Source organism: Carya illinoinensis, chromosome 14, assembly GCF_018687715.1.
Source record: "Carya illinoinensis cultivar Pawnee chromosome 14, C.illinoinensisPawnee_v1, whole genome shotgun sequence".
Classification (NCBI taxonomy): domain Eukaryota; kingdom Viridiplantae; phylum Streptophyta; class Magnoliopsida; order Fagales; family Juglandaceae; genus Carya; species Carya illinoinensis.
Window position 1 is genome coordinate 20,700,190 of NC_056765.1, and position 14,785 is coordinate 20,714,974.

Here is a 14,785-nt window from a genome sequence, read left to right on the forward strand (position 1 = left end):
TAATATTAAATTCAAGAGATTTTGGCTTTGAGTTGTTTGGTAAATTGAACGGAATGTGCAGTCGAAGCGGGTTACCCATTGGGATGATGGTTTGAAACGACTGTTGTGTTTATCTTGAAAATTAATTGCGACTTGACGTCATATGAATTTATATTGGTGAGGCTATACTTTTCTTTGGAGATCAAGTATCCAGTTGGGAGAATTGGGGATATGGTTATTTAACTTGAAAGGAGATCGTTAGGTCACCATGTGGGGTGTATCAAGTAATAAATTTTGGAAGTTGAAACTTATGCATCAAAGGTGGGTAGCATGATCATATGTATGAAGTAATAAAGCAGTAGGATCCTTGAATGTTGTTTAATAGTTTTTGATGGATTGAAGATTTAAACAGTATGACCTGTCTTGAGATGTTTTTTTTTGTGAAGTGCTATTGAAGGAATTAGTTGTGCCAAAACTAGAGTTTTTGAGAGTACAAGTAAGTGGGTGAGTTACCAAGAGCGTTTTGATTATGTCTAGGGGAAGGCAGTGGTAGTTTATAGTGAGTGAGTTATTGCAAGATTATATGTTATTCAAAATATAGGTAATGAGTTTGAAGTATGGGATATCAGATAGAAGTTATAAGTGCTCTCGTTGGTTGGCCGGGAAGGACTTGGGCCTTTTGGAGATGTTCCTTATCTTTAGAAGAGACCGGTGTATTTTGGGATGATGTTATGCAAATTGGGGCCTGGAGGTTGATTCGTACTGGTTTCTGTCATCAATCATTGGATGTGTTTTTGCGGAATGTTGGTTTTCGTTAGGGCAGCGATGGCCAACTGAGGAATGAGTGGAGATTTGTGATTTCTGGAAGTATATGATTTTCTATGGAAATGTGGTAAAAGTTTCCTTGTGATTAGGTGTGGATTGAGCTTGTTCTTCATGATAATAATTTTTGAGGATATAGCCTTTATGTATGTTGGTGAGTTATCAGAGTGCGCGCGAAAGCATGATTTTTGGAGATTTTTAGAAGTTCAAATTTTGTATCGATTTGAGGAATTAGTAGTGATTTGGAGTTTTAATGTGAGATTAATCTTTTGGTCGTGCAAATTTTATTTATTGATGGTTAATTTTAGGAAGTGGCTATTAGGTTACAAAGGTTGGAATAGGATGGAAATTCGGAAGGTAAAGCAGAGGCATCGCTGATATTAGCAATTTATGGTGTGAAAATAATAACCTTTGGATTTGTTGGGAGTTGTCGATGATATGCATCTTTCAATTAGATTCCGAGTTGTATCTTGTATCTTTTTGGCGTTGATGGTTGATCTTGCAAATTTCGAGGACGAAATTTGTTTTTAAGGGGGGGAGGATGTGATGACCCGCTTTTACGTGTATTTTCACTGAATGGTTGTTTTTAATTTAATTAATATATTAGTTTATTTATTTTAAATTAATGTATTCTAATTGGTTTTTTATTTATTTGATGTTGTGTTTAATTTATTTTAGTCGTTTTACGGTTTTTAATATCGTTTTCGGCGGATCTGTTTTGGTTTCCGGAGTGAGGACTGGACCTCATTTCTTTTCCCTTATCTTTTCTTTTCTTTTTTTTTTCTTTTCTTTCTTTTTCTTTTTTTTTTCTTTTTCTTTCTTTTTCCTTCTTTTTCTTCCTTTCCTTTTTCTCTCTTCTTCCTCCTCTCCAGCATACTCACAGCAGCCCCTTTTTCTCCTTCCGTCGCCTCCTGTTTGTCAGCCCAATTCTCTACCGTCCGACCACCGTTTAGTGTACCGCCACCACCATTCTCTTCCCCTTCCACCAGAGATCATCCCCACCAATGTTTCGAGCCATCAGACCAGCGGTTAGCCTTCGAGAGCCACCGAAAGTCGCTGCACCTTCTCTGTTTTTGCCCCTGTTGCCGGTTGCTTTCGCAGCCCAGAACCGCTGCTCGCCGGCGGCGTGGCCTACACCACCCACCCAGTTTTCTTCCCCTCTCACCGGTGAACATCCCCACCAAGTTTCACCTCCATCCGAGCCACCGTTAGCCACCACGAGCTCCTCCAAGCTATACGGTTTTTCACTGTTTTCAACACCGTCACACCACCTCCGGCCACCATCTTTTCACAGCTTCTTCCCCTACCTCTTGCCGACCTAAACCACCCATTTCTGGCCTTGATCCGTTGCCAGAGCAGCTCCCACGAGCTCAACTCCGTTCAGCCCCTTTTTGGCCTTCGACTGCCATTTCCACCACCACCCACGGCCAAAACTCATTTCCCTTAGTTTCATAAATATCTCAAGGCCATTCGCTATCAATCCCGAGCCTTGGTTTGTCCCCGTTCAAAAGTGGGTATTTTACAACCCACGGCCACAATGAATTTGCACTGTTACGTTGCTTTCCTTCCGCCGTTTGCAACCCCGAGTGTTTTCTAAAAATACCATATAGCGTTGTAAGTATTTTCCAAACTTTACTTGTAGATTTAAATATATTTTTCTCATTCAATAAATATTTATCTGTTGGTTGGCTGATTCCGAACTAAGTCCGAGAAGTTCGGGGGTTGGATGGTTTGAGGACGGAGTGCTTGGTTTTGGTTGTATGTGATTGCTTGGTTATGTGAGCCGTTACATATTGCATACATGTGTATTTTATTTTAATTTGAGAAAATCCTGTTTTATTGGCTTAAATGGTTTTTGGGTGCGTGTGTCTCACGAGCCCAAGCCGGGATGGGTTATTATCTCGGTGGAGCTCCTCTGGTCACTCGGGAGTGGATAAAACTGAGTGACATCCCCTGGGTTGTCGCAGGGCGATGATCGGATCGCACGATATGGTAACGCTGTCGTGTCGACTCCGTGGTCCCTAGAGTGGCGGGGACTAGAGGATGGCCCGGCCAGGTACGCGTGAGGCGCGAGTCTGGGCATCGCTCATTTAGGTGTCACATGCGTAGTCGTTACCTGCGGTGTGGCACAGAGTCAGGGTGTGCGGGTGATCCCTAGGGGAGATCATGGTGCATGCATAACCGGATTGTTTTTATGGTTTTCAGATGTGGGCCATTTTCTGGGAAAATGGCGATGTTTGGTTTCTGAGGTTTTTGATCCATTTTCTGGGAAAATGGTGGTTTGGGCCATTATCTGGGATAATGGCGAGATGCCAGCACATTTTGATGACACAAGTGATTTGAATGCTATGGAGAGTTTGACACCAACAGATTTTATTTGCTCAACTTCTCCTTTCTCTGATGATGATTATATTTTTCAGACACCTGAATTTTTACTTGATGAGAAAATTGATCATATCAATGAAGATGACTTTGATTTTTTTGATTGTTTTGCAGATTCATCTTTACCACTTGAAGTACAATTTGCGGGAGCAAGATGGAAACCCCAGTTCGAAGCTCTACCACCACCAGACATACTTAGATCTTCAGAGGAAGAAGTTCCTCAGTTGGAACTGAAACCGCTTCCTCAAGATTTAATGTATGCATTTCTTGGACCTGAAGAAGGCACTTTTCCGGTGGTGATTTCCTCAAAGCTAAATCAGAAGGATGAAGCCCAGTTGATTGAAGTATTAAGAAAACATCGAGGTGCAATTGGTTGGACAATAGCAGACATTAAAGGCATTGATGCCGCTGTATGTACCCACAGAATCCATCTTGAAGACGATGCTAGACCGGTTCGTGATGCTCAACGTAGGCTCATTCCTACCATGAAAGAAGTCGTGAAAGAGGAAGTGCTTAAGCTACTCGCAGTAGGTATCATTTACCCCATCTCAGACAGTAAGTGGGTAAGTCCAACTCAAGTGGTACCAAAGAAATCTGGTTTAACTGTCATAAAAAATGATAAAAATGAGTTGATTCCAACTAGAATGGTTACTGGCTGGAGAATGTGCATTGATTATAGAAAACTTAATTCAGCCAGTAGGAAGGATCATTTTCCTTTACCATTCTTGGATCAAATTTTGGAAAGAGTAGCTGGTAATGCATATTATTGTTTATTGGATGGCTATTCTGGTTATTATCAAATTGTTGTAGCGCCAGAGGATCAGGAGAAAACCACTTTCACTTGTCCTTTTGGCACTTTTGCTTTTACTAGAATGCCTTTTGGTTTGTGTAATGCTCCAGCTACTTTTCAGAAATGCATGATGAGTATTTTTTCTGACATGATTGATGATATTTGTGAAATATTCATGGATGATTTCTCTGTTTTTGGAAAATCCTTTGAGAGTTGTTTGCATAATTTGGCACGTATTCTCCAGAGATGTGAGGAAAAAAATCTTTTACTTAATTGGGAGGAATGCCAATTTATGGTTACTCAGGGCATTGTATTAGGGCATATTGTTTCTTCTGAGGGTATAAAGGTTGATAAGGCAAAGATTGAATTAATATCTAAACTTCCTATCCCTAGGACAGTTAGGGATATTCGTTCTTTTCTTGGTCATGCTGGCTTTTATAGGTGGTTTATTCAAGGGTTTAGTTCCATTGCAAAACCTTTGTGCACTCTTTTACAAAATGATATTGAATTTGTTTGGAGTGATGAGTGCCAAAAAGCTTTTGATACCTTGAAAAAGTCGCTTACCACAGCCCCTATTGTGCAACCTCCGCATTGGGACCTTCCCTTTGAGATTATGACATATGCTAGTGACTATGCCTTAGGAGCTGTTTTGGGGCAGCGAGTGGATAACAGACCTTTTGTGATTTATTATGCCAGTAGAACCTTGAATGATGCCCAGAAAAATTATACCACTACTGAAAAAGAATTGTTTGCAGTGGTTTTTGCACTTGATAAATTCCGGGCTTATATTCTTGGTTCTCCTGTTACTATTTTCACTGACCACTCTGCTCTTAAGTATTTGTTGGCTTAAAAAGATGCAAAACCACACTTGATTCACTGGATTCTATTACTTCAAGAGTTCAACATCAACATTAAGGACAAGAAAGGAGTTGAAAATGTGGTAGTTGACCACCTCTCTAGATTGTCATCATCTCCTTCTTCAAATGTCAGCCTTCCTCTTGATGATAGTTTCCCGGATGAGCATCTGTTTGTGGTTGATAGAGCTCCCTGGTATGCGGACATAGTCAATTATCTAGTGACTGAGCGAATGCCTTCTGAATGGTCAACCCAAGATAAGCGTCGGTTTCTATCTGAGGTAAAACATTTCTACTTTGATGACCCTTATCTTTTCAAGTGTTGTTCGGATCAATTGATTCGGAGATGCATTCCTAATGATGAGTTTTCTTCAGTATTGAGATTTTGTCATACGGGTGCATGTGGTGGTCATTTTTCAGCAAATAAAACAGTGGCAAAGATTTTGCAAAGCGGTTTTTATTGGCCTTCCATGTTTAAGGACGCTTACAATTTTTGTAAAGCATGTGAGTCTTGTCAAAAGTTGGGAGTCATTAGCAAAAGAAACATAATGCCCCTTTCCCCCATTCTTACTTTAGAAATCTTTGATTGTTGGGGAATAAACTTCATGGGACCTTTTCCGGTTTCCTTTGGAAACACATATATTTTATTGGTTGTGGACTATGTTTCAAAGTGGGTTGAGGCGATCGCTTGCAAAACCAATGACCATCATGTTGTACTAAAATTTTTACAATCTTTGTTTGCTCGATTTGGCATGCCCAAGGTTATCATTAGTGACGGGGGTTCTCATTTTTGCAATAAACCATTTTCTACACTTGTGAAGAAATATGGTATCATACACAGAGTTTCTACCCCTTATCACCCTCAAACAAATGGGCAAGCTGAATTGGCAAACAGAGAAATAAAAATCATTCTGGAGAAAACAGTAAATCCTAATAGGAAAGATTGGTCGATTAAGCTTCTTGATGCTTTGTGGGCTTATAGGACAACTTTTAAAACAAATCTACGGATGTCTCCCTATCTATTAGTTTATGGTAAAGCTTTGATCCACATGATGAGATCTTGCTTGTGCAAGACCCCAGGGAAGTGGTTTAAGTTGCTTTTCTTTCTTTACAGTTTTCTTTACTTGCATTTATTTTATTTGTTCTTTTGCTTTGGTTTTATATTTCATGTTGATTGTTTGTTTTGCTTGCTTAGTTCTGTGCACTTTGTTTTCTTTCGTTCGAATCATTGAGGACTATGTCTCTCACTAGTTGGGGGGTAGCATGTGTGCACATATAAAAAAAAAATTGTGAAATTTGAGCATCTTGGTGGAGTAGTTGAGCGGGATCATTTGGGATCATTTGTGAAGATTTATTTTCAAGCTTAAACATAGAGCATGATTTTTTGATGCATCATATTTTGTTGATATGTGGCTTGAAACACCAGGATGTTATGCTTATTGAGATGAAACTTGATAAAATTTTTGTAGAACGAAAGGCAAATTTTGAAGGACATTTTGCACATGCTTACGCTTGTAGTGTTCCTTATTTACCATTCATTGATTTAATACTGGAGAAGTAAACTGCAGGACTACCGAGCCATGCCAAAAAGAAAAAGAAAAGAAAAGAAAAGAGAAAGGATTGAAATAATAATAATAATAATAATAATAATAATAATAAAGGAAACTTAGTGAACTTTCCTAAGTAAAAAAGGCTAGAAACAGTTACCCAAGACTTAGGGGGTTGAATATCCAACCTTTAAAAACAGAGCTGGCATGAAAACTGCTAGTCCCTTGGGCTTTGAGGTAGTTAGAATCAGCAATGATTAATCTTAAGGTTGAAAAAAAAATAAAAATCCTATGACAAATCATGGCTAGTAATGAGGAACACACAACTAGTTTAGCTCCACACACACATTTAAGTCCTGAGATATTTGCCTTAATTCTATGTGAAAGATTGTTGAGATAGTCTTGGTGGGTATAACCCTTGGGGGTTGAGTAGTAACATGTCACTTTTGTGAGAATTCAGAATTGTGTTTGATTGTTTTTGTTTGAATTTCGATCTTTATGCAATATTCATCTCAATTAATTTTCACTATTTTGCTCAAGGATTAGCAAAAAGCTAGTTGGGGGGTGTGATTGAGCTGAAATATTGTATATTTTTGCTATTTAAAACCAATGTATTTTAAATTCATCATGACATTATTATTGGTTTTAAATGGAAAAATGATTAATAAGGATAAATCAAAGTTGTGATTTTAATTGATTAAAAGCATGAATTTCTGCTTGAATTCTACCAACTATTGATTACTGTGCATTCTAGTCCATAATTTTTCTTACTTTCCATTATCATTTGCGTTTGTACCATTGTTTTTCTTGTTCTTCATGTTCATAAAGTTTCTTGAGCTATCTTTCCATCTTTTGGGTTCAATCCATGAACCTCAAAAGATAGAAGCACTTCTTGCCATCTTTGAATGGAAGTTGCTCAAGCTAATTTTTCATTTATGTTATTTTGTTGTTGAGTGTTTTCTTTTTAATCTCCATCTCCATTTTTCGTGCATACCATGGTTCATTATGTTCATGCCTTGTTCATACTTTGTATTGAGCTTTCCCACCATTCAAACACTCCCAACTCCATCTAACCTCATACACGGCCACACCAATCAACCCACATCATGCTCACTTAAACCATGACCCACCATTGCCCTCCAACAAGCCACCAAACTTCCAAAGCCTAGCCCCCACTTGCCGTCCAACCCATTCCTCATTTCCCTCAAAACTCACGGATCCCCTTTTCACACTCAAATAAATCCACCAACTCATTTCCAACCCACCTAAATTATACATTAATTGGAAGGCTGCTTGTTTGGCTTAACTTATATCGGTTGGTGCAGCTAAATTAAGGTGAGGAGCATGTGATGGATTGGAAGAAGAAGGCTACTGCTGTCCACCAACTGCTGTCCACCGAAATGAAGGAAGATAGAAAGAGAACATGTGATGAATTGAAGATGGATTTCAGCTGAAATGAAATTGATTGGAGGAAGGGCGGCAGCCATCTAAAGATATATATATATATATATGTGAGAGTGGCTGGACGACAGAATTGAAGAAAGTGCATGCACTGCCGTGTTTGATTTGGTTTGAGTAAGGTTTGAGTGAGAAGTCTAAATAGGTGAGTCGGTGTTGGCTGAAATGTGTAGTCGGTGGTCATGTATTACGTAAAGGGGGATGGAATTAAGGAGTGAATTGGTCATTTGCCAAAAGGCAATCGGTGGGCAATTTCTAGAAATAGAGAGGGAGATGTGTAGGGAGTTGTGTTGTGCTGGAAGGGGTTGTGTCGGTGCAGATTATTTAAGTGTGAGTTGAGAGAGAGATGTTGTGCTGAGATGTTGTGCTGGACGTGTAGAGAGAAGCAGTAGGTGGGTGAGTGATGTGTGCTGAAATTGAAAAAAAAAAGATTGAAGAGGAGATAGGAGAAGTCGGCTGGTTAATTTGATTTCGAGGCAAAGAAGAACCGTGTATGAATTTTTAACAAGTTAGGCATGAAGTTAGGCATGAAGAACCGTGTTGGACTTGGTTGCTTGGTTTAAATTAAGGAAAAGATTGAATGCAAGAGGCGGCAATAAAAGATTGAATGCAATTGAGGTGTGAATGCAATTAAGTGTGAATGCAAGATTGAAGTGTGAAACCAATTGAATGTGAGATGCAACTAGCCAAGATGTTTGGCTATAAAAGGATGCAGTCCGAACTCAACAAAGACACAACTCAAAACTTAGACATCTACAACTTACAACACACAACTACAATTTTCTACTTTTGTTATTTCTTTGTTATGTACTTGAAAGAATTAGCTCCTTTTTGTTTTCGACAATTTTGTTTCACCTTTTAGCTTCAATGTTTTGTTGTTTTATAGTTTTTAAGTGTATTAAGAATTGTTCTAGAATTTTATTTCATTAAGTGTAATACCTTAATTTCAATTAAGTGTGCTAGTTTGTTTCATTGTTAGTTTGTTTCATGCAACAAAAAGAAATTATTTTAGAAGTTTTAATCAAGTGTGCTATTTTGTTTCATGCAATAAAAGAAATTGTTTTAGAAGTTTTAATTAATTGTGTTACCTTAATTTATTGCAAGAAAGGTTTGGTTTTAAGCTTTTGTTTTTGTTTTTGATTTTTCTGAAACATCATACGTGGGGAGTAGAGGAATTGTTCTAGAGTTTTCATTAAAGGTTTAGAGATTAATTTTCAAGAGTGATACGTGAGAAGTTGTTTCCTTTTTGTTTTGAATTTCAATTGAATAGTGAAAGGATGTTTTCGTTTAGACTTTTCGTTCCCTATTTTATTTAACTTCAGTTTAAAATTTATGGAATACTTTTGAGATTTGTTTAGATTAGAAGTTAGGGTAATTTATTTTCTGTTTACTTATTTCGTGTTATTTATTTTTCTCACTTCCTTAAGTTTTCATTTAATAGTGATTACAATTGTTATGTGTTATTTTGAGAATTTGTGATTTAATTACAAAGATGAATTCTAGAATCTTGGTTTTGGGCATTTTCAATTTTTAGTTCATGTTTTGTCAATTACTTTCTAATTTAGTTTAATTCTTAATTTGGTTTTATTAATTTCTGAGTTTAATTTATTAGTCCTTTATATTCCAATCCAACAATCAAAATCTAAAACATGAATCTAGTCCATGACTAGTACCCTTTTCCATCCATTGCACATACCATCATTTTATTTTCTCTTTGTGAAGTTTTTCACCTTTTTCAACGAGTTTGATTTCTAAGTAACTTTCCCTGAGGAGACGATCTAGGAATTTATTCCTAATTATTACACGACATTCTCTTGCACTTGGGATAGCTTTAGTGCTACTCATTTTTGAGTGAGTCAATTCACACTCAAGGATCTCATTATCTTGGATATATGACTCTTTATCTTTTTGTTTTCTTTAACAACCTGCATAATCAATGATTCGAACTTTTGATTAGTTTTACTCTGTGCCTTAATAAAAGCATGTAAAGTATCTTCTAAAGGGCTCCTAGAAGATGAAGGTGCAAGATATGATCTAAGGGGTTGTGCAAGCAGCTAGTTTTCAAATTTCTAACTAAAATTGGGGTGCTTATGCCACCCAGGATTGTAGGTATCAGAGAATGGTGCAATAGGCTTTATGTACATACCTAAGGCATTACATTGTTCCTCATACATCTCTCTCATCTCAGCAAATGTGGGACACTCTTTGGCAAGGGCCACACACAAAACATGGTCCAAAAAACTCTGCATGATTAGTCACGTGTGTTGGCTTTAAATCCTTAGTCTTCAACACCTCTAGTTCCCTAGTGAGCATCTCAACCTTAGCCTTTAGGTTATCCTCTTCCCTAAGATGGTAAATTCCACCACCATTTAGGTTTCCTACAGGTCGGGACCTATTTGTGCTCTCAGTAGCACTAGGTCCAGTCTAAGTGTGAGATTTTTCAGCAAGTTCATTGAGGTATTCTATGGCCTCATCAGGATCTTTTTGTAAGAACTCACAATTACACATCATCCCCAAAAAATGACGCACTCTAGGTGTAAGTCTCTCATAGAAACAGCTCACTAAGCACCAATCTCATACCCATGGTGAGGGCACATACTCAATAGCTCCTTAAATCTCTCCCAAGACCGATACAAAGTCTCATTGTCCTTTTGTGTAAAGACGGAGATTTTCCTTTTTAAAGCATTGGTATTATGTTGGGGAAAGTATTTATTAAAGAAGACCTTAGTCATCTCATTCCATGACCCAATAGATCGTGGTTTTAATGAGTATAGCCAACTCTTAGCTCTATCCTTCAAAGAGAAAGGAAAGAACTAAGTCTCACAATGTCATTAGTTGCATTTTTACTATGAAAAGTCGCAACTACTTCCTGAAACTCACTAATATGCCTATATGGATTTTCATTTTCCAAGCCATGAAAAGTAAGGAGTAACTGTATCATCCCTGTTTTAAAATCCAATTGGCGAGTATTAGCTGAAAATATGATGCATGATGGTGTGGCTGTGTATGTAGGGTGCAAAAAATCCTAAAGGGTCCTAGTGGGTTGATCTTCATGTTCACTCATTTCCTCAGAATTAGAAAAATTATCAAACAAATGATTAGAAAAATTAGGCTCTGACTCTAACTCTAACAAAGATCTACAAGCAAACCGACCCAAAGCGTCTCTATACCTGTGTATGCAAGGTAGAGAAAAATGCAAAACTTAAAAAAAAAAAAATTACAAAAAGATTACGAAAATAAAATAAAGATGCAGCAATATAAAAGAGGGAATGAAGTTACCGCCTTTACAAATTGCTGAAAAGAAAAACTATCTCACAATTTTTCTATTGTCTCCCCACCAATGGCGTCAAAATTTGATTACAACCAAAAAATAATGCGGTAGTTGTAGCACAACTTTGGGGTGTCGATTTCACATGGAGACAAATTAAAAGAATAGCAGAAGGAACAAAGAAACTAAATAAAAATATTAAATAATTAATAGAGAACAAAGATTAATTTTAAATGCAAATTAAAATGAAGTAAAGTGATTAACGAAAAAAGTACTCAAATTTGACAAACAGTAGAGCATCGAGAATTCCTTGCACAAATCCGGTATTTTAGTTATTCTTAATTCACTGGATAACTCAATTAGGAACTTAATTCCCGAAATTTCCAATCGGAAGGTATAGATTTATAAACCAAAATTAAATCAAATGTAACCCTTTGAAAAATCATTCACCACTTTTAAAATACGTAAATTACTATCCTTATTGAGAAAATCCAACAATGACAATATACTCAGGGAGCGATATTGCAGTAAAAAATTAAATCAATATAGATAAATAATTAATCCAAAAATAATCAAAGAACGAATCCATTCAATAGAAAAAGCATGACTAAAACCATAAATAGAATAAATTCTATGATTATTCAAAGAAAAAAAATCAACGATGAATTGTAAATGATAAAAGAAAAGAGTTTTAGTAATTGAAGATCAAATAAATAAATTAAAAATACCATCTAATGTGCAAAGAAAAAGAAAATCACAAAATGAAACCACAAGTCCAAGTCCAGAATTCACTAGGAGACAGTCTGGACATACTTTAGTCTTTTGATTGTAACTTTTTACTCACATATTGGATTAATGCAATTCTTAATGCATTAGAAAGTGATCTTAAAGGGCTGTAACTTTGTCTCTAATAAGGATTTCCAAATTCGAAATCCTGAAGGGCATATATGGCTATCAAAATGAGTCCTAAAATTTAGGCGATTTTTTTATGCGGAAATTAAGAGGACATTAGGGATTCTTTCCTACCCTATATAAGCATATCATTAGGACAAAATAGGGGAGGGAGAGAAGCACAAGAGGCAGATTTGAAGAGATGAGAAAATCACTTATATGGCTACCTTTCCTTTTCTTCCAAATTGCTCTCAAACCCCATGAATGTCCTCCTTTGAATTTGATTGGACTTGATTTGCTCTTTTATAAACTCTGAAATTAAACATAAAAAGCTGGTTAGGAGTATCCTAACATAAATAGAAACTCAATTTAAGAATACACATTAATTTCTATGATTTCTATTCACATTTTAGCATTTTAATCCAATAATAGGATATTTAGGGTGCACTTTCGCATAGTCATAAACATGGCTTTGCTTCTATTGACATGTGATGGACCAAGGATAATCTTCTAAATCAATCTAAGAATGATGTAAAACAACAATAATATCAAAAAGGTCCAGATCGAAACGACTAGAATACTTTAAAATGAAATTCAGCTCAAAACATGGTTTAGAGATGATTAAAAACCTTTAACTTAATTAATGATCTTAACTCAAGTTAGAAGCCTAACAATGGCTAGATAAGCACCTTAGTGGTATGTGGCACTTCTTGGACTTGAGTTAAACCAATGGAACGATGTATGAAAGCTTCAATAGGAAGAAAGAAATAAAAGATGGGTTTCTTGGAGCCAATTCATCCAAAGCTGGAACTAATCCGAAATGGTCCAAGTAGAGTGTAAATGAGGAATTTTCCCTTGAGAAATTGGTCTAAAATGCCTTGGTTAGGGGAAGATTTGTAGCGAAGCACATGAAACTGCACCCAGGTTCCGATTCGTTGTGATTTGGGCAATGACATGGCTTTGCTTCAATTGACATATGATGGATCTAGACTAATCTTCTAATTCAATCTAAGAATGATGAAAAAAAAGAATAATGGCAATATGGTACTGATCAAAATGGCTAGAAAGAATTAAAAAGGAAATTGAGCTCAAACATGGTTTAGAGATGACTAATCATCTTTAAGTTGATTAATGCCCTTAAGTCAAGTTAGAAACATAACAATGGCTAGATGAGCACCTTAGGGGCATGTGGCACTTCTTGGGCATGAGGAAACCAATGGAATGTTGTGTACGGGTTTCAATAGGAAGAATGAAGTGAAAGACAGATTTCATGGTGCCAATTGGTCCAAAGCTAGAACTAAACCAGGATGGCCCATGTGATGACCCGCTTTTACGTGTATTTTCACACTCAAGGAGCTCATTATCTTGGATATATGAACCTTTATCTCTTTGTTTTCTTCAACAACCTGCATAATCAAAGATTCAAACTTTTGATTAGTTTTACTCTATGCCTCAATAAAAGCATGCAAAGTGTCTTCTAAAGGACTCCTAGAAGATGAAGGTGCAGGATATGGTGCAGGATATGATCTAGGGGGTTGTGCAGGCTGCTAGTTTTCAGACTTCCAGCTAAAATTGGGGTGATTACGCCACCCAGGATTGTAGGTATCAGAGAAAGGTGCAACAGGCTTCATATACATACCTAAAGCATTACATTGTTCCTCATACATCCCTCTCATCTCAGCAAATGTGGGACACTCTTGGGGAAGGTGATCTACCCCACCACACACAAAACATCGTCCAAAAGACTCTGCATGATTAGCCACGTGTGTTGGCTTTAAGTCCTTAGTCTTCAACGCCTCTAGCTCCCTGGTGAGCATCTCAACCTTAGCCTTTAGGTTATCTTCTTCTCTGAGATGGTAAATTCCACCACCATTTAGGTTTCCTGCAGGTCGTGACCTATTTGTGCTCTCAGTAGCACTAGGTCCAGTCCAAGTGTGAGCTTTTTCAGCAAGCTCATTGAGGTATTCTATGGCCTCATCAGGATCTTTCTGTAAGAACTCACCATTACACATCATCTCCACAAATTGACACTCTCTAGGTGTAAGTGCCTAATAAAAATAGCTCACTAAGCGCCAATTCTCATACCCATGGTGAGGACACATACTCAATAGCTCCTTAAATCTCTCCCAAGATTGATTCAAAGTCTCACTGTCCTTTTGTACAAATGTGGAGATTTGCCTTTTTAAAGTATTGGTCTTATGTTGGGGAAAGTATTTATTATAGAAGACCTGAGTCATCTCATTCCATGACCCAATAAATCGTGGTCTCAATGAGTATAGCCAACTCTTAGCTCTATCCTTCAAAGAGAAAGGAAAGAACTTAAGTCTCACAATGTCATCAGTTGCATTTTGACTATGAAAAGTCGCAACTACTTCCTCAAACTCCCTAATGTGCACATATGGATTTTCATTTTCCAAGCCATGAAAAGTAGGGAGTAACTGTATCATCCCTGTTTTAAAATCCAATTGGCGAATATTAGCTGGAAACATGATGCATGATGGTGTGGCTGTGCGTGTAGGGTGGAGGTAATCCTGAAGGGTCCTAGTGGGTTGATCTTCGTGTTCACTCATTTTCTCAGAATTAGAAGAATTATCAAACAAATGATCAGAAAAATTAAACTCTGACTCTAACACAGGTCTACAAGCAAACCGACCCAAGGCGTCTCTATACCTGTGCATGCAAGGTAGAGAAAAACGCAACACTAAAAAAAAACTACAAAAAGAAAAAGAAAATAAAAAAAAAATGTAGCAAGCTAAAATAGGGAACGAAGTTACCGCCTTTACAAACTGTTGAA

The 14,785-nt window shown here is 37.2% G+C and overlaps 2 non-coding genes across 2 annotated transcripts; both read left to right on the plus strand.

The window, feature by feature from the left end:
* The first annotated feature begins 10,409 nt into the window (after window positions 1-10,409).
* Window positions 10,410-10,517, plus strand: LOC122295316. Its single transcript, XR_006237971.1, has one exon. It is a non-coding gene; the product is annotated as a small nucleolar RNA R71 (small nucleolar RNA).
* A 3,556-nt stretch (window positions 10,518-14,073) lies between these two features.
* On the plus strand, window positions 14,074-14,181 carry LOC122295228. The gene has a single exon (XR_006237891.1). It is a non-coding gene; the product is annotated as a small nucleolar RNA R71 (small nucleolar RNA).
* The last annotated feature ends 604 nt before the right edge of the window (window positions 14,182-14,785 follow it).